The sequence below is a fragment of the Sarcophilus harrisii genome, chromosome 2 (assembly GCF_902635505.1).
Source record: "Sarcophilus harrisii chromosome 2, mSarHar1.11, whole genome shotgun sequence".
In the NCBI taxonomy this organism is placed as follows: domain Eukaryota; kingdom Metazoa; phylum Chordata; class Mammalia; order Dasyuromorphia; family Dasyuridae; genus Sarcophilus; species Sarcophilus harrisii.
Genome location: NC_045427.1, coordinates 584,480,442 through 584,507,895, shown reverse-complemented (window position 1 = coordinate 584,507,895; position 27,454 = coordinate 584,480,442).

The following is a 27,454-nucleotide window of genomic DNA, read 5'->3' as shown; positions in this document are numbered from 1 at the left end:
GATTCTCAGCTACTAAAGTATTACTGTGTAAATACACATAAATTTTCTTTTAAGTGATAAGCCATTATAAAGAACCCCTTCCCTCTCTTTCTCATTTTCATCTAAATGTATATCTGCATATATACACAATGTTAATATTATTTATTTACCTATTTATTTAAGGTACTTTTAAATACAGTATAGTTTTCCTGTCTATATCTTTAGCCATGTATGTTTTTACATTGTCTTGTGTAACATCATGATTTCTATATCTGATTTTTTTAGTCCAACAGATGCATAATAAATTCTACTCCATCCATCATTTTCTCTCTCTGTGAATTTTTGTTTCAAATGTGTTTCTTGTAAATAACAAACTGTTGAGTGCAGTTCCTTTTTATGGGCCATTTCATACTATTAATGCCCACAGTTATTTATTATTAATTGTGTATTTCCTTCCATAATATATATATATATATATATATATATATATATATTCTTTTACTTTTTTTCCTTGCTCTTTTTCTTTTTTGTTTAAAGGTAATGAAAGTGGAATGTGATGAATACTGATCCACAATTTTAGTGATATTTTTATGCTTCAGTGTCCCTCCTCTCTTCCCATCTCTCAAATGCTGATTACTGTTGTTATTGTTTTTAGCTTTTGTTTTCTTTCCTTTGCATTTTCTCTTTATTGTATGCCTTATAATTTGGAATTTGTTTTGATTATGATTATTTCTTCCCATCTTCTCCTGATTCAACCTTCAACCTTAACTCCCTCCCTATTTTTGCCCCTTTTCCTGTTGAATTTAATGCATTTCTATACCAGATTCTTTATTTTCCAATCCTTTTTTTAATTTTTTTTTAGTTTTAAGAATAAAATTCATGCCCCATATTCCTTTTATATGTCTGCATAATAATTTTCTAAAGTACCACAGCTATGGGAAACAGTTAAATGCCTTCTCTTCTATATTTCTTCTCTAGTCTATTCTCCCTCCCATAGTTTCTTTTCTCTCTTCTAAATGTCATTAAAATAAGACAGAAACATTTTCCCCCACTCTTTTCTGCCCTGGAACTGTGAGGAAGATTCTCTCTCCACTGTGGCTACAAGCTCTGGTGTATTAGCACTTATTCTGGAACTGCCACTCAAAATTGCTACCCAGGATTATGACCTGGATCCAAGTTGAATAGAGTTCTAGCTCAGTGCTAACAAAGAGACCCCTATAATCTCCTTGTGACCATTTGTTCACTCCTTACCAACTGTGGGCTGGGAACTATGGCAGCCCTTGCTGTAGCTCCCATTTATTCAATAACTACCAATGCCCACTTCTGGTTTTCTAGGCACAGCCTATACTGTACTGTGTTCCAGTCTCACCCCAATGTGACAGACTTTTCTTGCTGACCTTCTATGTGGTCTTTGCTGTCCATGGTCAGAAAGGTCTATAAACTACTACTAATGTCCCAGATTCAGTCTCTTCAATGTCTGTTCCTTGTTTGCTGGAGAAAGGAGTATGTTGGCATTGCCTGAACCAGACTTCCTTCAACTCTCACTCTTTCCTGTGGGCTTTCAAGTTGTTCTAGCTCTAAAATATGTTTTGAATCATTACTTAAATCTCTTTAGAGGAGATTTAGAGAGAGAGTTTTATTCCATCATCTTGGCTCTGCCTCCACCCAGAGCTCCTAAAAAAGATTAAGTTGACTGACCCCAATTGTAAACTGACATTTTTTCTTAAAATTATTATGGTTTAAACAAATAGAAAGATCTCAATAGGCCACTTTAGTGACTGGCAATCAGAGGATAATTGTAGATTTTATATTGTTGGTTCTTGATAAATATTTATCTCAGATATCAAGGTTTATAATCTTTGTCATCTTGAACTACTTTTTCTCATACTCCATATCTAACTGGTTACTAAGTACCATATTATTGTAGGAAAGGAGCAATCCTTTCTTTGCCATTTCCTTTGCTATAACCTCAGTAAAAACAAACCAAAAATAAATTACTTTTTACCTGGAATACTGCAACATTGCATCACCCAACCTCCATTCCCAAATTCTTTACCTAATCATTCTGATCATATCTTTCATTTAATTAACAACTTATGCTCTTTATAGCATAATGAACTGTCTAAAAAGCCTGATTTTTACAGGCTTTTAAAGTGGCTCCAAAAAAAAAGAGTTCTTCCTAGTTGATAAATAATCAAATGTTATAAACAGTAAGTTTTTAGATATAGAGATCAAAACAATTTATAGTCATATGAAGAAATATTCTAAATGTTTATTAATTAGTAAATGCAAATGAAAATATTCTTAAGATATCATTTTACACCTACCAAATTGGCTAAAACAATTGAAGGGTAAAGTAATAAATGTTGGAAGGAATTTGGATTTAAGACCCTCTCCAAAGTGGTTTAACTTATCTCCTTAGAGCCATCTTAATTTGATGTACACTATATTCTGCCAAACAGAACTACTCTATGCCTTATTATTGTCTTATCCTGTCCCTTCTCTTTGTCCTTGTTCATACTTTCCTCGATGACCAGAATGGATTTTTCCTTCATCACAATGTACTAAAATATTTCTTTTATTTATTTATTTTTTAATAACTTTTTATTGACAGAACCCATGCCAGGGTAATTTTTTACAACATTATCCCTTGCACTCACTTCTGTTCTGAATTTTCCCCTCCCTCCCTCCCTCCATACCCTCCCCCAGATGGCAAGCAGTCCTATACATGTTAAATAGGTTACAGTAGATCTTGAATACAATATATGTGTGCAGAACCAAAGAGTTCTCTTGTTGCTCAGGGAGAATTGGATTTAGAAGGTATAAATAACCCGGGAAGAAGAACAAAAATGCAAGCAGTTTACATTCATTTCCTAGTGTTCTTTCTTTGGGTGTAGCTGCTTCTGTCCATTCTTGATCAATTGAAACCAAGTTAGATCTTCTCTTTGTCAAAGAAATCCACTTCCAATAGAATATATCCTCATACAGTATTGTTGTTGAGGTATATAATGATCTCCTGGTTCTGCTCATTTCACTCAGCATCAGTTCATGTAAGTCTCGCCAAACCTCTCTGTATTCATCCTGCTGGTCATTTCTTACAGAACAATAATATTCCATAACATTCATATACCACAATTTACTCAACCATTCTCCAATTGATGGTCATCCATTCATTTTCCAGCTTCTAGCCACTACAAACAAGGCTGCCATAAACATTTTGGCACATACAGGTCCCTTTCCCTTCTTTAGTATCTCTTTGGGGTATAAGCGTAGGAGAAACACTGCTGGATCAAAGGATTTACACAGTTTGATAACTGTTTGAGCATAGTTCCAAATTGCTCTCCAGAATGGCTGGATGTGTTCACAATTCCACCAACAATGTATCATTGTCCCTGTTTTCCCACATTCCCTCCAACATTCCGCGTAATCTTTCCCTGTCATTCTAGACAATCTGACAGGTATGTAGTGGTATCTCAGAGTTGTCTTAATTTGCATTTCTCTGATTAATAGTGATTTGGAGCATATTTTCATATGGCTAGAAATAGTTTTAATTTCTTCATCTGAAAATTGTCTGTTCATATCCTTTGACCATTTATCAATTGGAGAATGGTTTGATTTCTTACAAATTAGAGTCAATTCTCTGTATATTTTGGAAATGAGGCCTTTATCAGAACATTTGACTGTAAAAATGTTTTTCCAGTTTGTTATTTCCCTTATAATCTTGCCTGCATTAGTTTTGTTTGTACAAAAACTTTTCAATTTGATATAATCAAAATTTTCTATTTTGTAGTCAATAGTGATCTCTAGTTCTTCTTTGGTCATAAATTCCTTCCTCTTCCACAGGTCTGAGAGGTAAACTATCCTATGCTCTTCCAATTTATTTATAATCTCATTCTTTATGCCTAGGTCATGAACCCATTTTGACCTTATCTTCATGTATGGTGTTAAGTGTGGGTCAATGCCTAGTTTCTGCTTTAATAATTTCCAATTTTCCCAGCAATTTTTGTCAAATAATGCATTGTTATCCTAAAAACTGGGGTCTTTTGATTTGTCAAACACTAGATTATTAAAGTTATTGGATGTTTTGTCCTTTGAACTTAACCTATTCCATTGATCAACTAGTCTATTTCTTAGCCAATACCAGATGGTTTTAGTAACCACTGCTTTATAATATAATTTTAGATCTGGTACAGCTAGGCCACCTTCATTTGATTTTTTTTTTCACTAATTCCCTTAAAATTCTTGACCTTTTGTTTTTCCATATGAACTTTGTTGTTATTTTTTCTAGGTCATCAAAATAGTTTTTTGGGAGTCTGATTGGTATAGCGCTAAATAAATAGATTAGTTTAGGTAGTATTGTCATCTTTATTATATTTGCTCACCCAATCCAAGAGCATTTCATATTTTTCCATTTGGTTAGATCATACTTAATTTGTGTGGAAAGTGTTTTGTAGTTTTGCTCATAAAGTTTCTGATTTTTCCTTGGCAGATAGATTCCTAAATATTTTATACAATCAGTAGTTTCTTTAAATAGAATTTCTCTTTGTAAATCTAACTGTTTGGTTTTGTTAGTGATATATAAGAATGCTGATGACTTATGTGGGTTTATTTTGTATCCTGCAACTTTGCTAAAGTTGTGGATTGTTTCTAATAACTTTTTATTTTTTTATTTTTATTTTTATTATTATTTATTTTTTTTAGTATTTATTATGTTTATTTATGGTACTTCATATTATACTTCTACAGTGATTTCTAATTTCAAAAGTCATTTTTCCTCATAATAAACCTTTAAGTTAGGCAGTGCAAGGATTAATATATTTATTTTGTTTATCATGAAACTGAGATTTACATAAACTAAAGGACTTGTCCATGGTAAAATAATTAACTATAAAAAAGCCAGAATTTGAACCTAAGGCTCATGACTTCAGGTCTTAAATTCCTATAGTTTTAATTGATATTTGCCTATAATAAGGTGTAGTGGGAAAGTAGTAGATTATAAATCAGAAGACCTGTGGTCTTCAAATGCTTCTAATAATTAATCATGACATGTAGGAATGAGAAGAAATATCTCTGGGTCTCATCTATAAAATGATGAGGTTGAACTGGATCTTCTCCAATGCCTTTCTCTCTCTTTTTTTTTTTATCTAATAACTTTTTAGTAGAATCTCTGGGGTTCTCTAAGTATACCATCATATCATCAGCAAAGAGTGATAATTTGGTTTCCCCATTGCCTATTCTTATTCCTTTAATCTCTTTCTCAGCTCTTATTGCCAAAGCTAGCATTTCTAATACAATATTAAATAGTAATGGTGATAGTGGGCAACCTTGTTTTACTCCTGATCTTATTGGGAATGGTTGCAGTTTGTCCCCATTACATATGATGCTTACTGCTGGTTTTAATTTAATGCTACTGATTATTTTAAGGAAAAATCCATTTATTCCTATACTCTCAAGTGTTTTTAATAGGAATGGATGTTGGATTTTATCAAATTCTTTTTCTGTCTCTATTGAGATGATCATATGGCTTTTGTTAATTTGGTTATTAACATGGCCAATTATACTGATAGTTTTCCTAATATTGAACCAGCCCTGCATTCCTGGTATAAATCCTACTTGATCGTGGTATATTATTCTGGGGATGATTTTCTGTAGTCTTTTTGCTAATATCTTATTTAAGATTTTAGCATCAATATTCATTAGGAAGATTGGTCTATAATTTTCTTTCTCTGTTTTCAACCTACCTGGTTTAGGTATCAGTACCGTGTCTGTGTCATAAAAGGAATTTGGTAGGACTCCTTCATTCCCTATTTTTTCTCATAGTTTATAAAGCATTGGGGCTAATTGTTCTTTGAGTGTTTGGTAGAATTCACATGTAAATCCATCTGGTCCTGGGGATTTTTTTTAGGGAACTGATTAATAGCTTACATTTCTTTTTCTGAAATGGGACTATTTAAGCAATTTACTTCATCCTCTGATAATCTGGGAAGCCTATATATTTGGAAGTAGTCATCCATTTCACTTAGGTTATCAAATTTATTGGCATAAAGTTGAACAAAGTAACCCCTTATTATTGCTTTAATTTCCTCTTCATTGGTGGAAAGTTCTCCCTTTTCATTTTTAAGACTACTAATTTGATTTTCCTCTCCTTTTTCTAATCAGATTTACCAAAGGTTTATCAATTTTATCATTTTTTTTCATAAAACCAACTCTTAGATTAGTTCAATATTTTTTTTTTACTTTCAATATTATTAATTTCTCCTTTTCATTTTAGAATTTCAAATTTAGTAATTGATTGGGGGTTTTTAATTTGGTCTTTTTCTAGCTTTTTAAGTTGCAAGCCCAATTCATTGATCTTCTCTTTCTCTGTTTTATTCAAGTAAGCTTCTAATGATATAAAATTTCCCCTTATTACTGCTTTGGCTGCATCACACAAATTTTGGTATGATATCTCACTGTTGTCATCATCTTGAGTGAAATTATTAATTGAGTCTATAATTTACTGTTTCACCCAATCATTCTTTAAGATGAGACTATTTAGTTTCCTATTACTTTTTGGTCTATTTACACCTAACTTTTTATTGAATGTAGTTTTTATTGCATTGTGATCTGAAAAGAAAGCATTTACTATTTCTACCTTCCTGCATTTAATTTTGAGGTCTTTATGTCCTAATATATGGTCAATTTTTGTGTAGGTTCCATGAACTGCTAAGAAGAAAGTATACTCCTTTCTGTCACCATTCAGTTTTCTCCAGAGATCTATCATACTTAATTTTTCTAACATTCTATTTACCTCTTTAATTTCTTCCTTATTTGTTTTGTGATTTGATTTATCTAAATCTGAGAGTGCAAGGTTGAGATCTCCCACTATTATAGTTTTGCTGTCTATTTCTTCTCACAACTCTCTTAACTTCTCCTTTAGGAAGTTAGATGCTATACCATTTAGTGCATATATGTTTAATGCTGATATTGCTTCATTGTCTATAGTACCCTTTAGCAAGATATAGTTTCCCTTCCTTATCTCTTTTAATTAGATCAATTTTTGCTTTTGCTTGATCTGAGATAAGGATGGCTACCCCTACTTTTTTGACTTCACCTAAAGCATAATATTCTGCTCCAGACTTTTACCTTTACTCTGTATGTATCTCCCTTTTAAATGTGTTTCCTACAAACAACATATTGTAGGGTTCTGACTTTTGATCCAGTCTGCTATCTGCCTCCTCTTTATGGGAGAGTTCATCCCATTCACACTTATGGTTAAAATTACTAATTCTGTATTTCCTGCCATCCTAATATTCCCAGATTATGCTTTTCTTTTTCTTGCCCTCCTTCCCCCCCTTCCCTAGTATTAAACTTATTGATCCCATGTGCATCATGCAGCTCTCACTCTTTAGTATCCTTCCCTCCTCCCTTTGAGTCCCCTCCCCTTTCTTTTACCCTTTCCTTATTACTCTTTTTCCTTTTCCCTTTTCCTCTCCCACTTTTTACTGAGTTGAGAGAAGATTCTCTGTAAAACAAATATGTCAATTATTTCCTCTTTGAGCCAACTCTGATGAGAGTATGTTCTCTGATGAGAGTAGGATTCACAAAATGTTCCTCCCCCTCTCTAAGTTCCCTCAGATATGAGAGGTTTCTTTTGCCTCATTGTCGCATGTAGTTTCCCTCTTTTTATCTCCCCTTTTCCCTTTTTCTGATACTATCCCTTTTCCATTTCTACTTCCCTTTTTTTATATTATATCAGTAAAATCAAATTATACATGTGGTTTTTATGTATACCCATAACAGAAATATTTTTGGGGGTGGAGCCACGATAGCAGAGAAGGCACATGACTTTCTAAGCTCCTCTCATTCCCCTCATACCCAACTATTTATTTCAGCTTCAAAAATAGCTCTCTAAATTCCCTCAGATATGATAGGTTTCCTTTGTCTCTTCGTGGGATATAGTTTCCCTCTTTTTAACTCCCCTTTTTCCCTTTTTCTGATACTATCCCCTTTCCATTTCTACCTCCCTTTTTAATGTTATATCAGTAAAATCAAATTATACATGTAATCTTTATGTATACCCATAACAGAAATATAGTTCTCAAGAGTTCTTTTTATATTTTTCTGCTTCTCTTGAGTCCTATGGTTGTACATCAATTTTTTTTTTTTTTTGTTTAGTTCTGGTTTTTTCCTTAGAAACAAATAGAATTCATCTGTTTCATTAAATGTCCATCTTCTTCCAAGGAAGAAAATGCTCAGCTTAGCTGGGTAATTGATTCTTGGCTGCATTCCAAATTCTTTTGCCTTTTGAAATATCAAATTCCAGGTCCTGCGATCTTTTAATGTGGAAGCAGCTAGATCTTGAGTGATCCTCATTGTGGCTCCTAGGTATTTGAATTGTTTTTCTCTGGCTGCTTGTAATATTTTTTTCCTTAGTCTGATAGTTCTGAAATTTAGCCATAATATTCCTTGGAGTTTTTATTTTAGGGTCTTTTTCAGAAGGTGTTCGATGAATTCTTTCAATGCCTATTTTACCTTCTGATTCTATTGCATCTGGATAGTTCTCTTTGATGATTTCCTGCAAAATAGTATCTAGGCTCTTTTTTTCATCATAATTTTCAGGAAGTTCAATAATCCTCAGATTCTCTCTCCTAGATCTGTTTTCCAGGTCTGTTGTTTTTCCAAGTATATATTAAATATTTTTTCTAATTTTTCATTTTTTTGGTTTTGCTTGATTGATTCTTGATGTCTCAATGAAGCATCCATTTTTATTTGTTCAGTTCTGATTTTTAATGAGCTAATTTTCTTCATTAGCTCTTTTAAGTTCTTTTTGTATATGTACAATTGAGTTTTCAAATGAGTTGTTTTGCTCTATGGAATTTTTTTTCCATTTCGCTAATTTTTTTTTTTTTTTTTTTTTTTTTTTACTGAGTTATTTTCTTTTTCCAATTAACAAATCTTATTTTCTTGGGATTTCTTCATCTTTTCCAATTCACAAATCCTACTTTCCTGGGAGTTCTTTACCTTTTCCAATTCACAAATTCTGTTTACCTTTGCCTCCTGGGAGTTCTTTACCTTTTCTAATTCCCATTTCAGGAAGTTGTTACTCTGTTGCATAGCTTCTCTTTCCTTTCCCCATTTTTCTTCTAGCTCTCTTTTAAGATTTTTTATAGTTTCTTCCAGGAGAGCCTTGTGTGATGGGGATCAGATTACATCCCCCTTTGCAGTTTTGTCTGGACACTATCTGCTATTATTCTCCTCAGGGTTGAAAACCTGCTCTCTTTCTGTATAGAAGCTATCTATGTTCCTTTTGATTATTTTTACTCATTAAAAAAAGCCTTTAGGGTCTGCCTTCAGGGCAAGGAGGTTACTAGCTTTCTCTGCTGAGCAGGGATAGGTATGTGGACAGTAGCTATCCTGCCAATGGGCAGGATACAGAAGTGCTCTGGGAAAAGCTCCACACAGGAAGTGACTCTGCAGAAGCACTCTGTGAAGAGCCCTGTTGTGTGGATTAGTGACTGCCCTGGGGCTAGAGGCTGAGCAGCAAAAGTGTCACTACTCAAGGCAAAAGCCCACTGTGGAGCTGTGGGTATTAGCAATTGCCCTGTGAATAGCCCTGCACACATTTGAAGTGTCTCTGCCCTGGGCAGCACAGTCATGCTGTGGAAGTTCTATTGCCCCAGGCCAAGCCCCTCACTGTGCAGATTATAGGCTGCCCAGAGCTGTGCCCCTCTGGTGGGGAGATTTGTGACTGTCCTAGCAAAAGCCCCATGCTGCAAAATGCTGTTGCACAGCTGTGTTGTGTTCTGTGTTGAGTCACTCGCTTCCGGTTTTGGGTGGGTATAGCCAGATCCTGTTAGGTTCTGGTGCTTTTTAGAGTACCCTTTACCTTTTCCTTTAATTTCTTTACTGGTCTACTGCTTTGCAACCAAAGCAGAATAGCCAACCTATGGTAGAGTCCTCTCTGTAAATTTTCCAGCCATGGAGACCACCCCTGTCCTGGTCACCTCTATATGCTAGCCTCTGGTTCTATCCCCTGCTTGCACTGGTCTGCTCCCACCTCTTAGGACAAACCTTTTCTGGCTATCTTCCAGATTACCTTTGGCTGGTAAGTTGTACTTCCAATCCCCGTGAATTTTACCAGTAAAGTGCTATTTTTGAGGCTGAATTTAATAATTAGTAGTGAGGGTATGAGAGAAGCTTAGAAAGTCGTGTGTGACTTCTCCATCATCTTGGCTGTGCCTCTGGGTTTTTCTTCTTAAAGTTGATTAGGTTGCATTAGATTGTCTCTATAATTTCATATGGTTTCAAAAGATGATTTTGACTCCACCATTGCCTCTAAGAAATGAGGTTGTGTTACCCATGTACATTTTTCAGCACCTACTGTACAGTACATTCTGTCCTGCCATATCAAGAACACATACAGACACTCAATGTTTAACAAACTCACCATTTTCAAGAAATATAAATTAGGCTTCTCTTAACTTTTATAAATAGCATAGGAATAACAAAAATGTGGACTCTACAATTTTGAGAAGACTTTAGAAAGCATATCCTCTAATCTCATATCTTAATCAAGAATCCTGTCCATAACAACTCTGAAATAGATATTTCTTTTCTCTGCTTAAGTGCTTCTACATGGCAGAGTCCCAGTAGATCAAAATTCCTAAGTGTTAATACTTAAGCCTTCACTAAAATCTTTGATGCCTTGTTGCCTTTTACATTCAAAACAATTTTTTACATTTGTTTTTAAAAGTTTTGAATTCCAGATTCTTACTTATTTTCACCCCTGACCTCATTAAGAAACTACATGTGAAGTTATGCAAAACATTAATACAAAAGTGATGTTGTGAATAGCAGTCATTTACAATTGATCATCCCAGACATTGCTATTACTTTATATACAGTACATTTCCTTGATTTCAGAGGACTTTCAAGGCTTTTTCTGAGAGCATTATGCCTATCATTTCCGTTAGAACAATAACATTCCATCATAATCACATATCACAATTTATTCAACCATTTCCTGATTGAGGGGATACTCATCAAATCTCTCTTGGTATGTGTGCCTTGCAGTGGTATTAATAAGTCAAAGGTTATGCAAGAATTTATAGTCCTTTGGTCATAGATTTGATGTCTCATTGTAAAGATAAAACTTCTTAAAGATTATGCAACAAGAAAGCACATACTTGACCAATTCTATACAGCTCAAACACTTTAAAATATGTTGATGACAGATTTTATCTTCTACAGGTCAGACTAGTTAAGTTTGGAGAGAATAGTCAATAAGAGGTTTGGTCAACATATTATTATTATTATTATTAGGTTTGCTGCAGCAATTCACTAAAACTATTTGCTGAGCATGGATAGTTGGCACATCTGGGGATGAAATAGCCATATCAGGGAAACCATAATTCTTTGAGCATTAAAACTGCCTTTAAGAAAATTTCCCACAAAATTGAATTAAATTAAATTCTATCAAACATTTAATAACAATTTAAAATAAATTCTTAATATGTCTCATTATATATGATGCTTGAACATTGCAACCTCCTGAAAAATTCTGATTTATAATCTCCAGTTAATAGAGAATTCCTAGCATTTTGTTGGTTGCAGTTATCATTAACACCCTTCATTACTTCCAACAACATTTCATATTTATTAGTTGAGTGACTCTAAATTAATCACACTCAATTAGTGAAAAACATGTCAATATGAATTCTGAAGAAGGAAGAAAAGAGACAACTTGGCATATTGGATTCAGGACCAGGATTAGAATTAGAAGTCCTAAATTCAGATTCTATTGCTTATATACCATGTCTGTGAGACCTCACATTATTCACTGAACTGATCATTCTTTCTACTTTGGAATGCTTCTTTAAAAAAGCTCAATTTATCCTACATCAAAAAGCCAGGTTCTTTGAAGGCAATAAAACTTATAGTTTAAAAAAATCTCCAAGAAAAGTGGCATAGTATACAGAGCTCTGACTTATCAAGTTAAAAGATTTGGGTATGAGTGTATTTGCATCTGGTGGACCATAAACAAGTCATCTCACCTCCCTGAGCTTCAGTTAGCTCTTCTCCAAAATGGGGAAAATAAAATAAATCAAAGGATTATTATAACATGTGAAAGCACTTCTAAATCTGAAAAGTACTATATCATTGTCAGTCATTGTTACTTTTAATTTTATAATAGAATATCTAAGTTGGAAAGAAACTTAGAGGCCATCTAATTCAACAACTAAAGAAACCAAGGTCTGGAAAGTTCAAGCAGTTTTCCCATTTCACACTACAGATAAAGCAAAGATGGAACTAGAAACTAGGTTGTCTGAGCTTCAAAAACACCTAACAATAAGAGGTTGATATATCACAAAGGAATCCATTTTGTTCATGGATAACTCCAAATGTTAGAGAGTTATTGATTAAACTGAGCCAAGGCATCAAACAGCACCTAATACTCTATACCAAGATAAGGTCAAAATCGGTTCATGAGTTAGACATAAAGGGGATACTCTAAACAAATTAGGAGAAAGGGATAAGCTACCATTTGTGGAGAAGGAAGGGATTTATAGCCAAAAAAAGAATTGGAGAATATTATGAATTGTGAAAGGAGTGATTTTCATTATATTAAATTTAAAGTTTTTTTGTACAAACAAAACCAATGCAGCCAAGATTGGAAGGGAAGCATAAAACTGGGGGGAAATATACATATATATATGTATATATATATATATTGGATATATATATATATATCCAAGGGTTCTGAAAAAAGGCTCATTTATGAAATATATAGAGAAATAACTCAAATTTATAATACAAGCCATTTTCAACTGATAAATGCTCAAAAATATGAACAGAATAAATTTTCAGGCAAGGAAATTAAAGCTATTTCTGCTCATATGAAAAAATGCTCTAAATGACTCTTAATCAGAAAAATGCAAATTAAGAAAGCTCTGACACTATTACACACCTCGCAAATTAGTTAAGATGACAAGAAAAGATAATGATAAATGTTGCAGGGAATGTGGGAAAACTGGGACATTAATACATTGCTGGTGAAGTTGTGAACTGATTCAACTATTCTGGAGAGCAATTTGCAACTGTGCCCAAAGGGCTATCAAACTCCACACTCTTTGGTCCAGCAGACTCTCTACTGAGTCTGTATCCCAAAGAGATTATAAAAAGGGAAAAGGACCAACATGGGCAAAAATGTTTGCAGCAGCCTTTTTTGTAGTGGCAAGGAATTGGAAACTGAGTGGAAGCCCATTAGTTGGGAAATAGATAAGTTATGATATATCTATGTTATGGAATATTATTTTTCTATAATAAATGGTCAGCAGGATGATTTCAGAAAAGCCTGGAGAAACTTACAGAAACTGATGCTAAATGAAAGGAATAGAACCAAGAGAATATTGTACACAGCAACAAAATCATACAATGATTAATTCTAATGGACCTTTTTTCAACAGCAAGGTAATTCAGATCACTTCCAAAAGACAAGTGATGGAGAGAGCCATCTGCACTCAGAGAGAAAACTGTGTGGGAATTGAATGTGAACTACAACATAGTATTTTCAGTTTTTTGTTGTTGGTTGTTTGATTTTTCTTTCTCATTTTTTTCTTTTTGATCTAATTTTTCTTGTGTAGCATGACAAATGTGGAAATATGTTAGAAAAATTGCATGTGTTTAACATATATTGGATTAGTTGTTCTTTAGGGCAGGGGAATGGGAGTGAAAAGAGGGAAAAATTGAAACACAAGGTTTTTCAAGGATGGATGTTGAAAACAATCTTTGCATGTATTTTGAAAATAAAAAATTACAATTTTTTGAAATGAGCCAAGTTGCTGTTCAAAATATCTTTCTACAGATCCTGAATCTGCCTTTTAGTGTTGTATACATCTTACTTTTTCCATAAAACAATTTGGGATTTGAAGACATCATTTATGTACTCCTCTCTTTCCCTCAGATTTGCCCAAGTTAAATAATCTCAGTTGTTTAAATTAGTTTTATTACATTGTTATAAAGTCATTTTCATTCATATTGGCCACCCTTCTCTGAATATACTTGCTTTTTTAACAGTCATTTTACAATATTGTATTACAGAATTTTAATAGGATTCTTATTTCTCTTGTACTAAAAACTGCATTTCTTTTCATTTTATCTAAGATTAAATAACCTACTTAGTAGCCGCATCACAATTTTGGCTCACACTAAGCTTGCTGTCAAGTAAATCATCCAAGTCATTTTCATATTAAGATTTGCCAAGTTGTACCTTCCCTGTACTTGAGCAAATGATTTTTAACATGTAAATACAAAATTTTCTTTTTATTAATATTAAATTCTATTTATATTGTTTCAGTTCATAATTCTAGCTTGTCAAGATCATTGTAAATCTTAATTCTGTCATTTAGTGTATTATCTATCCCTACTAGTTTTCTATTGCTTGCACATTTATCTTCTTTGTCTTCAAAATAATTTTTTTTAAAAATTAAAGGTTGAAGAGGAAAGGGCCAAAGAATACAACCCTGAAGCACTCTATTACAGACTCCTTTCATTAATACTTCAATGTATCTACTATCTCATCAATGTCAATACTGTCTTTACTATTGCAAATCATAATCCATCTATTTCCATTCATTCTGAGTGACTCTTGTCCATGTCATATTGATTACTCCATTATAATCTTCGTCTAATTCTCTTGATTCTGAGTGGATCTCAATGGAGCACATACTTGCCTGTTAGCTATCTTTTCTTACCATATAACCAGCTCATCTTCCTTTTTGGTCACAAATCCCTAAAGATGCCCTTAATCCCAAAGGCAAACACTAGCTCATATCACCAAAGTTCTCCCAAATGCCACCCAAACTAGATTAAAAGTACAATTTTATTCAGATTAAAATGTAATTAGAAAATATTTTATAAAATAAATATACAACAAAACATAGATAATGTTACATTTTGAATATATGTCATTATGTAGCCTATGGGGATTCTAATTTATAAATCAGTGACCCACAAGGATCATTTTGTTCACATTAGTGGCCCTCATTTCTATTTGAATTTGACTTTTCTACTTTATTCTACTTCTCTTATGTAAATTTTCAATATCTAATAATGTTTTATAGTTATGTACTTCTAAATTATGTGGAACTTAATTTTTTGGAAAATATGACACTTCTATATGACATATAGAAACAGTTCTTGCTTCATAAAAATTGACTTCTGCAAATCTCTACATAAAGCAATTTTTAAATAATGCAAATTTGTCTGTCCACCCCCTTCAGGAAGTTCTACTATGTTCTGAAACTTGATGCAAACATTATATATCTCTCTTTAGTTCTTTGGAGGTAGTGTATTATAACTCATTGCCATATAGCAACACTGGTTAAATGTGAGTGTTATAAAGATAAGTCTTATATGAAACATAAAACTATATTATAAAGCAGAAATCATCAAAATCATTTGGTACTGACTAAGAAATAGATTGGTGAATTAGTGTAATAGATTAAACATGCAGGATACAATATCCAAGACTTATAGTAATCTAGTATTTGATAACCCCTCCCCTCCAAACTCCAGCTTCTGGAATAAAAACTCACGATTTGACAAAAATTGCTGGAAAACTGGAAAATAATATGTCAGAAACTCAGCATAGAACTATATCTCACACCTCATACCAAGTCAAAAGGCTACATGAATTGGGCATAAAGGATGATGCTACAAACAAATTAGGAGAACAAGGAATAATTTATCTATCAGATCTTTGGAGAAGGGAAGAATTTATGACCAAAAAAGAACTAGAAAAAATTATTAAAGGCAAAGTGGACAACTTTGATTACATTAAATTAATAAGGTTTTGCATAAACAAAACCAACAGAAACAAGATTAAAAGGAAAGTACAAAGTTGGGAAAAATCTTTGCAGGCAGTATTTCTGATAATAGTCTCTTTTCTAAAATATATAAGTAACTGAGTCAAATTTATAAGAATGTAACTCAATACCCAATTGAAAAATGACCAAAGGATATGAATAGATAATTTTTCAGATGATGAAATTAAAGTTATCTATAGTTATATGAAAACAATATTCTAAATCATTCTTGATTAGAGAAATGCAGATTAACTCTGAGGAACCACCTCATACCCCTCAGATTGCCTAAGTTGACAGGAAAATATAATGATAAATGTTGAAGGAGATGTGGGAAAACTGGGACACTAATGCATTATTGGTGAAGTTGTGAAATGATCCAACTATTCTAGAGAGCAGTCTGGGACTATGCCCAAAGAGTTATAAAACTGTACTACCCTTTGAGTCAGTAGTGTTATTATTGGGTCTATATCCCAAGGAAGTCATAAAGAAGGGAAAGGAACCCACATGTGCAAAATTATTTGTCCAGCTCTTCTTGTAATAGCAAAGAATTGGAAAGTGAGTAGATGCCCATTGTAGTATATGAAAAATAATGAAATATTATTGTTCTTTGAAAAATGATGAACAAGCTGATTTTAGAAAGGCTTGTCAAAATTTACATGAATTGATGCTGAGTGAATCAAGCAGAACCAGGAATACATTGTACACAATGACAGCAATAATGTGCAATGATCAATCAATGGACACACATTTTATTTCCCTTTTTTGCTGTTTAAAAGAGTAGCTATAATTTTGATCATGTCTTTCATTTATTTCCTTAAACAAATTGAGTAGTGGGGATTTCAGAATCAACCTGCATAAAGAATTTAGTAGTTTTTCATACATAAAACAAAATAGTTCTAAAAATTATGAATTCATAATTCCACCAAAAAAATGTTTATTTCCAGTAAATTCATTAATTCATTCATTTATTTGTTGAGGTAATTGGGATTAAGTGACTTTCCCAGGATCACACAGCTAGGAAGTGTTAAGTATCTTAGATCAGATTTGAACTCTGGTCCTCCTGACTTTAGGGCTGATGCTCTATCCACTGTGCCACCTAGCTGCCCCTAAATTTATTTATTTTTAGTACACATTGTTTTATGAATCATATTGGGAGAGAAAAATAAGAGCAAAAGGGAAAAACCATGGAAGAGATAAAAAAAAAACAGGAAAAATAAGTGAACATAGCATGTGTCAGTTTACTTTCAGTTTCCTTAGTTCTTTTTTTTTCTGGATGCAGATAGCATTTTCTGTCTAAAGTCTATGGGGATTGCTTTGGATCACTGAACTACCGAGAAGAACCAAGTCTTTCATAGTTGATCATAGCACAATCCTGCTATTATTGTATACAATGTATTCCTGCTTGTGCTTGTTTGCTTAGCATCAGTTTGATTAAATCTTTCCAGACCTTTCTAAAATCATGTTGTTCATCATTTTTATAGAAGAATGATATTCCATTATCTTCATATACCACAACTTGTTTCGCCATTCTCCAATTAGTGGGCATTGACTCATTTTCCAATCCTTTGCTAGCCCAAAGCTGCTACAAACATTTTTGCACATGCAGCTCCTTTCCCTTCTTTATGATTTCCTTGGGATAAAGACCCAGTAATGGCACTGCTGGGTCAAAAGGTATGCACAGTTTTATAGCCCTTTGGGAATAGTTTCAAATTGATCTCCAGAATGGTTGCATCATTTCACACCTCCACCAACAATGCATTAATGTCCCAATTTTCCCACATCCCCTCCAACATTTATCATTATCTCTGGCTGTCATCTTAGCCAATCTGAGAAATGTGAGGTGGTAACTCAGAGTTGTTTTAATTTGCATTTCTCTGATCAAGAGTGATTTAGAACATTTTTTCATATAATTATAGATGGTTTAATTTCATCATCTGAAAATCTGAAAATTCTGTTCTTTTTCTTTGACCATTTGTCAATTGGGTAATGACTTGTATTCTTATAAATTTGACACAGATCTTTATATATTTAGAAATGAGACCATTATCAGAAACACAGCCTGTAAAGATGTTTTCTCAGCTTTGTAGTTCCCTTTTAATCTTGTTTCTGTTGGTTTTATTTGTGCAAAAACTTTTAAATTAATTGTAATCAAAATTGTTCATTTCACCTTTCATAATGGTCTCTAGTTCTTCTTTGATCATAATTTCCTCCTTCTTGAAAGATCTGATAGATAAATTATCCTTTGTTCTCCTAATTGTTTATTGTATCATCTGTTATGCCAAAATCATGTACCCATTTTGACCTTATTTTGATATGAGATGTGAGATGTGGTTTTATGCTGAGTTTCTGACATAATATTTTCCAGTTTTCCCAGAAATTTTTGTCAAATCATGAGTTCTTATTCTGTAAGCTGGAGTTCGGGATTTATCAAATACTAGATTACTATAGACTTTGATGATTGCATCATGCTAATCTAATCTATTCCATTGACCCATCACTCTTTTTCTTAGCCAGTACCAAATCATTTGGATAACTGCTGCTTTATAGTTTTAAGTTTGATACTGCTAAGCCACCACCCTTTGTATTTTTTCCATTAATTCATTTGATATACTTGACCTTTTGTTCTTTGTGATAAATTTTGTTCTGATTTTTTCTAGTTCTATAAAATTAATTTTTGACAGTTTGATTGGTATGCACTGAACAAGTAGAAAAATAAATTTTTGACAGTTTTGTATGATGCTGAACAAGTAGACCAATTTAAGCAGAATTTTAATTTTTAATATATTAGCTCAGCCTAGCTATGAGCAATTGATATGTTTCCAGTTGTTTAGATCTGACTTTATTTGTGTGAAAAGTGTTTTGTAACTGTGTTCATATAGTTCTTGGGGTTTGTCTAGGCATGTAGACCCCCAAGTATTTTATTTTGTCTACAATAATTTTAAATGAAATTTTTCTTTCTATCTGTTGCTGATGGGGTTTGTCAGTAATATATAAAAACTGCTGATTTGTGTGTGTTTATTTTTATATCTTGCAACTTTGCTAAAATTTCCATTGTTTCCAATAATTTTTTGGATGATTTTCTAGGATTTTCTAAGTATATCATTATATCATCTGCAAAGAGTGATAGTTTTATTTCCCCATTGCCTCTTTTAATTCCTTTAATTTCTTTTTCTTTCTTATTGCCAATGCCAACATTTCTAGTATAATGTTGAATAATAGTGGTGATAATGAGCATCCTTGTTTCAACCCTGTTCTTATTAGGAATGTGTCCGGTTTCTCTCTATTACAAATAATGCTTGCTATATTATATAAATGGACACTGCTTACTATTTTAAGGAAATCTCCCTTTATCCCTATGCTCACTAGTATTTTAAATAGGAATGGGTGCTGTACATTATCATAAGTTTTTCTGCAAGTATTGAGATTATCATATGATTTCTGTTGGTTTTGTTATTGATGTGGTCAATTATGTTAATATTTTTTCCTGATATCAAACCAGCCCTCCATTCCTGGTATCAATCCCACTTGGTCACAGTGTATTTTCCTGCTGATAAGTTGCTGTTATATCTTTGCTAATATTTTACTTAAATTTAAATTTAAAATTTTCACATCATTGTTCATTAGGGACATTGTTCTGTAATTTTCTTTCTCTGTTTTTGATCTTCCTAGTTTAGCTATCAATGCTATATTTAATGTCATAGAAGGAATTTAGTAGTACTCCTTCTTTACCTATTTTTCTAAATAGTTTACATAGTACTGGGATCAATTGTTCTTTAAATGTTTGGTAGAATTCACTTGTGAATCCATCTGGTCCTGACAATTTTGACTTGTTCAATTTCTTTTTCTAAATGGGACTATTTGAGTAATTTATTTCTTTTTCTGTTAACCTAGAAAATTTATATTTTTGTAAATATCATTCATTTTAGGCAAATTGTCAAACTTCTTGGCATACAGGTGGGCAAAAAGTTATTGCTTTAATTTATTTTTTATTTGTGGTAAGTTCATCCTGTTTATTTTTAATGCTGGTGATTTTTTCCCCTTTTTCTGTTCAAATTAGCCAAAGGTTTTTTCTATTTTGTTTTTTCATAAAATCAACTCTTAGTTTTATTTATTAGTTCAATAGCTTTTTTTAAGTTTCTATTTTATTAATCTCCCATTTGAATTTCAGATTTTCTAATTTGGTATTTGATTGGGGATTTTTCATTTGTTCTTTTTCTAGTTTGATACCTAATTCATTGATCTTCTCATTATTTTATTCATGTAGCTATTTAGAGATGAAATTTCCTCTAAGACTTTGCTTTGACTTTATCTATAGGTTTTGATATATTGTCTCATTAATGTCATTCTCCTGAATGAAACTATGTATTGTTTCTGTGATTTGTTGTTTGACTCCTCATTCTTTAGAATTAGATTATTAATTTTCAGTTAGTTTTTGGTCTATCTTTCCTTGAGTCTTTATTGAATATAATTTTTATTGCTTTGTAGTCTGAAAAGGAAGAATTTACTATTTCTGTCTTTCTGAATTTGATCGTGAAGTTTTTATGCCCTAATTAATACATGGTCAGTTTTTGTGTAGGTCTCATGTATGCTGGGAAAAATGATGTATTCCTTTCTGTCCCTATTCAGCTTTCTCCAGAGATCTATCATATCTTGATTTTCTAGGATCCTATTAATCTCTCTCGTTTCTTTCTTGTTTATTTTGTGGTTAGATTTGTTTGAATCTGAGAAGGGAATGTTGAGATTCCCACACTAGAATAGATTTGCTGTCTATGTCTTCCTGTAACTGGCTTAGAAATCTTCTCTAGAAATTTGCCTTCTCTATGGCTGGTGCACACACATTAACTATTGTTACTACTGCCTTGTTTTTGGTACCCTTTATCAAGATGTACTTTCCTTCCTTATCTTTTTAAATAAGATCTATTTTCACTTTTGCTTTATTTGAGATGAAGAATAGGTACCCCTGCCTTTTTTTTTTAACTTCAACTGAAGCATAATAAATTCTGTTCCAGTCTTTTACCTTTACTCTGCATGTGTCTCTCTGTGTCAAATGTTTTTCTTGTAAACAACATTTTATAGGATTTTGTTTTCCAATCCATTTTGCTATTCATTTCTGTTTTATGGCAGAGTTCATACCATTCATATTCAAACCTTATCTCCTATCACTCTCCTCCCTTCTCTTAGTAGTGTTGTTTTTAACCCACTCCATCCACTACTTTATCTTCTATTGCCACTTCCCCCCTTCTCTTACATTTTCCCCTAGTGTTTCTGCCCTCCCTTCTATCCTATCCCTCCCTTTTCTTTCCACTTTCTTCTCCTACTTCTTTATAGGGTTAGATAAATTTCTGTACCCAACTGAATGACTAAGCTATTCCCTCTTACAGCCAAAAGTGATGAGATCAAGCTTCAGACAATGCTCATCCCCCCTTCTTTACTTGGATTTTTAATCTTTTTTATCTCTTCATGTAAACTCATTATCCCTTTATACCTTCCCTTTCCTCATTTTCTAGTGCAGACCTTTTCCCACCCCTTAATGTCTTTTTCTTTGATGTCACCACATCAGGATGATTCACAAACACACCCTCAGTCTATGTGATGTCCTCCTCTGTCTGCCCCAATGACAGATATGGTTCTCAAAAGTTACAGATACCATTTGTCCATCTAGGCATATGAATAATATATACGTATATATTTCCCCTGAATACCTTTCTCTGCTTCTCTTGAGTCCTGTGTTTATAGATTAAATTTTCTGTTTAATTCTTGTTTTTCAATAAAAATGATTGTCTCTTGCATCAATGAAGCTCCATTGCCTCCTCTGAAAGATGATGGTAAGTCTATCTGGGTAGTAAAGTCTTGGTTATAACCCTAGGTCATTTGCCTTCTGAAATATGGTATTCCCTCTCAATCCTTTATTTTAGAAGCTGCCAAATCCTGGGTAATCCTGACTGTTGCTCTTTGATGTTTGAATTGTTTTTTCTGGCATCTTGCAGTATTTTTTCTTTGAGATTTTCTTTCTGGAGTTTCACAAGAATGGTTCCTTGTGGTATCTCTTTCCAGAGGTGATCAATGGATTCTTTCAATGAGTATTACCCCCTCTTCTTCTAGAGTTTCAGGGCAGTTTTACTTAATGATTTCTTGTAGAACACTACCCAGGGTTTTTTTTTTTTTTCTCATGGCCTTCAGGCAGGCCAATAATTTTTAAATTGTCTCTTCTGGATCTAATTTCCAGGTCAGCTATTTTCCAGTGAAGTATTTCACATTTTCTTCCATTTTTTCATTCTTTTCAGTTTGTTTGACTGAATCTTGCTGTCTCACAGAGTCATTAACTTGGATTTGTCCTATTCCAGTTTTTATTGTGTGATTTTCTTCAGTTAGCTTTTGTATCTTTTTCAATTTTATTAATTCTACTTTTTCGTCTTTTTTTTCTTAAATTGTATTGAAGCTTTTTATTTACAAAACATTTGCATGGATAATTTTTAAACATTGACCTCTGCAAATTCTTCTGTTCCAATTTATCCCCTCACCCCTCCTCTAGATGGCAGGTAGTACAATACATGTTAAATGTTTTAAAATATATGTTAAATCCAATATATGTATACATATTGATAGTTACTGCACAAGAAAAATTGGAACAAAAAGAAAAAAAAACTGAGAAAGAAAACAAAATGCAACCAAACAACAACAGAAAGAGTGCATTAATTCTACTTTTAAAGGCATTGTTTTCTTCAGAAAAAAATTTTTCTTGCTTTTCCAAGTTGTTGACTCTCTCATATATACCTCCCATTTCCTTTCGCATTTTCTGTTCTACCTCTCTTGTTTGCTTTTTTAAATCAGTTATGAGCACTTCCAAGAAATCTCTTTGGGCTTGAGACCCATTCATATCACTCTTTGAGATTTCTTCTGTGGACATTCAGTCCTTGTCTGAGTTTGTGTTTTGGTCTTCCCTATCACCATAGTAGTTTTCTATGGTCAAGGTTATTTTCTGTTTCTTGCTCATTTTTTTCCCTTTTATTTTGGTATTTCCTTCTTTTTACCTTTATTTTTGAGTTCTGCTCATGGAGTGAAGGGGGTACAGCTCTGAGCCTTGGTTTTGAGCACAGGGGCCCCTTGTGTTTGCAGGGCAGCTTTGTTTGCACTTTTCAGGAAACAGACTGATTTCCCAGAGTTTGCTTTCTGAGCTGGAACTATAAGTTGTTCTATTGATTTTCTCATCTGAGAAATTTGCTAATTTTCTGTGATTAAGACCCTCTCACTGGCTTTCCCAGAATCTATCTTAGCTGGGCTAAACATCCTTTTCACTCCAGTGAGTGGCCTTTCTCGAAATTTTTACAATCTATCTTGAGTTGGAGAGAAGTTTCATTCCATCAGACTCAGTTCACAGGTTTGGTTTCATGTGGTTTTCAAGGGGACTACTGATTTCCAATCATTAAGTTCTGGGTAATACCAGAGAAAAATAATTAACCTAATATTAACCCTTCTAATCAACTCTGCTCTAGCAACTGTCGTAGTACTAATCGCCTTTTGACTACCACAGATATAGGTATAATTGTGAAGCATCCTGACTTTACTTTGACATCTTGGATTCACCCCCAGAAGGCATCTTTTTCTATTTATTTTATATGTTTCATGGTTTTTTTCCTTCTGCTTGATTTTTCACTCCCAACATGATTCATGAAGCATATACTAGAAAAAAATAAAGATAGGTTTTGGATTTGAAGTGAAACTTGGTTTCAAGAAAAAAAAATCTTTGCAGTTTCTTCAAAACAATCCATTCTGTTATCGTCCTCCTGCTTAACACTGGGCTTAGTTTTATGTCCATTTGTATGTCCATTTATTAGACAAGCTCTATGAGGTATCCACCTGAATCAATATTGAAATCTAGGCAACAGATGTTCTTCATCTAATTCATCTTTCCTGTGTATAAGTAAAATTCCTTTGAGTAATTACAAATCTTTTGCTTGAGGTTTGATGGGAATTGATGCCATCAGCACATTATCATCTACAAATAGGAGTATCTGGAAAAACTACCACTTCAACCTGAATTCTATGTTCTATCTCCTCTACAACAATAAGAAATGTCTTTGGGGAGCATGTGCTCAGTTCTGGGAATACAAATATAAGTCAGATGGTCCCTTAATTGAGAAGGTTTTGGAACAGAGAAGAGAACACAGATTGGAGGAGGAAAGAGGCAAAGCCTCCATACAAAAAGTGATAGTAATGTGGGCCTAGTTACAAGAAAATAAAAGAAGAGAACAGTGATCCAGAAAGAAGATCCACAGCTGTGATCAGACTATCATCGAATATAATTATTTCTTTTATCACACCTTCCAAGGAATCTTGGGCATTTTTGATATATGGAATGAAGTCACTCTCTTGAAAAAGGCCTGTGATACAGTGTTCTATTCTAACAAAACAATTTTTTTTCTTTTTATAACAATAAAATGAGTAAGCACAATGAGATCTTATGATATCTATTGCTTTCAGTCATATGAGAAATGGCAAAGCTGTGGTCCAGTTTTGAATGCCACTTGTGAAAGCTTATTTTTGCCCATTAATATTTTGAATGGAGAGGTTCTCAATTTGTGTGCAAATGGCAACTTTCATAAAGATATTATAAAGAGGAAAATATAGGTATTATTAATATAAATATTAACATCAATATCAAGGGATAAAACATCATAATTCCAGATATGCTTAAAGACGATGTAGAAATGGTAAGAGAACAAAAATGGGAGAAGCAGCCAAATTGGCACAAGTTGAATTGAAGTATTTTAGTCGAACTTGACAGCTTCACCAATTTTTGTTCTCTTCAGAGCCTTAAGCATATCTGGGATTGTGATGTTTTATTCCCTTGATATTCCCTTTATAATCAGTGGATAATTGAAGAAAATTACCTCAGTTGTCTTCCAAGGATTTCTGTATGATTTTGACATATATAGGGTAAAAATCTTATTGGAGAAGGGTCTTTAAAATGATATTTTGCTCCACATAATCAAATGCCTTTTTATCATCAACAAATCATGAATAAGTGAAATCTTTCATTCTGTATATCTTTCAGGTAACCCTGTGACTAAATTTATAATCTTTATGAAATATTTGTGAAAGCATATATGTTCCCTTTTTATATCTTCATCAAATATTTTCTTAATGTATGTGTAGCTTTTGTTCATAAAATTTTTTAATATGATACAATAGACAATGGGTCAGTGGTTATTAATGTTTTCTCAGTGTCCTTTTAAAGACTGTAAACAATAAGGTCTTAAATGTTTTGAGGCTAGTAATATCCTTTAAAAAATATTTTGGTATTTCTTCCCTTAGTGATCTTTATTTATTTTTTACTGTCAATCCATTTATTTATGAATTATATCAAGGACTATAACATTAGACTCTTAATAGTAGCTTCACCAAACTTGATATTTGAAGGAGATTGCTATAAAATCTTTCCATATTTTTTTCCATTTTTTCACGTTTGTTGGTCTCAATCCAATTTTATCACTAAATTCTCAGGGGGATATATTTATTTCCTTGGATTTCTTGACAAATGGTCTTTAAATTTCCCCCCTCCAATGCTTCTTATTCTTTTTAAAAGGCATTACTATTCTTCAAGATTTTACAAATAACTTTACATTTTAAGCTATGATTGCCCTTGGCTAACATATTTCTCCATTTCCCAAAGCATTCAAGTGTTTCCTCACTGTAGCAGTTTTTAGTCTATTTTAGTTTCCTTGTTGTAGTGATTGATTTAAATTAGTAAAGTTTGTTAGTAAATAATGTCTGTATTTTAGTCTATTTTCCATTTTTCATCATCTACAGTTTATTTAAACAGGTTGGGTTGAAGTGGCCTCAACTGACTTATCTTCATCTCATTTTTTATGATTTTTTCTAGTTTTATATTAATTTGGATCATCGCCCTAGCAAACCAGTGGTATGACTGTAGACAGACGGCTAGTACTCCCACATCAATAGTCAGACATTTCATGTCCATTAAAACATAATTAATTTCATTTAAAAATATTTTATTTGATTCTTGCCATATTCAGCAGCTTCCAACTCCCTTCCCAAAATATATACATGTATGTATACAGATATATTACACACACACACATACACACACACACACACATATAATGCAGGCTTCTATATTCAGCACTCCTTTGAACACTCTCCATGCTTTCCAACATATTGTTTCACCATGCTCCTTTATGAATACCTTTGTATTGAAATCTTTGATTATAAATATTGATTTTTTAAAAGGGTCTTATTGAGAGCTTTGCAAAGTTTCATACCTCTTCATCATCTATACCTGACACTTGTACAATGAAGGGAATGGAAGGAAATAAGAATGTATATGGTACCTCCTATGTGTCAGGTACTTTGTTAAATATATTACAAATATTTTCTTATTTGATCCTCATACAACATGTAGGTGCTATTACTATTCCCATTTTACAATTGAGGAAATGGAGACAAACAGAAGTTGTGACTTTTCCAAGGTTACACAGCTTGTAAAAGTCTGAACCCATGTCTTAATTCAGATCTTTCTACCTCTAGGCCCAGTGCTCTATCCATTGTGTCACCTAGATGTCTAAAATAATTATCTTTTTCACTCTAGCTAGTGTTACAGCATCACTTCATTTTCATTGCTAAAAAGATACAAAGATCCAAAAAATCTTCCAAAGGAAGAAAGATGCAATAGAATTTAAGAGGCATATCATCCATCCTCCCAAATAAGAGTGCTCTGATGGTCTGTAGGTCAGTGGGGAGGTTATATAGAAAGTTGTCCAGATTCAAGGACTCTCTGGAGCAGGTTATATGCTAGGGTAAAGGGCTTCTATCTACGTTTGAGGAGAAATAGCTATTGCAGGTACTTTCTAATTGAGGCAATTGTGCATATTACAAAGGAACCATATGGTTACATCTCAAGTACTGATGGCACACAGGAAATATTTACAATAGAAAGTCTTTGCTCTTTGCAAGAAAGAGATGAATAGGTACTGCTTTATTATTTGTATGTGGCTGCTTGCCTTATCCTAATATCCATAGCATGGAGTCTGAAATATTTCTCTCCCTTCTGCATTGTTGGGCCCCTTAAGAGAAGTTGAATCTATATATGAGTGAATTGGCACAATCAAGAAGGTCACAGAATATATTATTGCTGAGTCTTTGCTAGGAAGTTGGAAAGTCTAAACTCCTAAATCTTTCCTGGACTTGTTGCTGTGTGTGCAGATGTATTCTGAAAATTATGCTCAGTGATTTAAAAGAGATCTGATCTCCTATTACAGTACTCTTGACACAGATGCATAAACCTACTAAATCAACCCATAGTGGAAAGATCAGTGACCTGGGAGTCAGAAGACCCAGATTGTAGTCCAATTATTAGTCTTCTGCCTTCTGGAATACCTTTGGATAAGCCACAGAATTTCACGGAGCTTTTTCTTTTTTCCACAAGTAAGCTAGTGTAGAGAAGTATTTTAGTATTCTTATTACATGATTATAAGCTCAAAACTGTTCAATCTGAGGAATTCCTCAATCAACCGGATGAGATTCTAGGATGTGGAACTGAAGGCACTTCCTGTTGGATATGTGAGCATAACCCCTGCACCATATTAATTAGATATCAGAACCTGGAG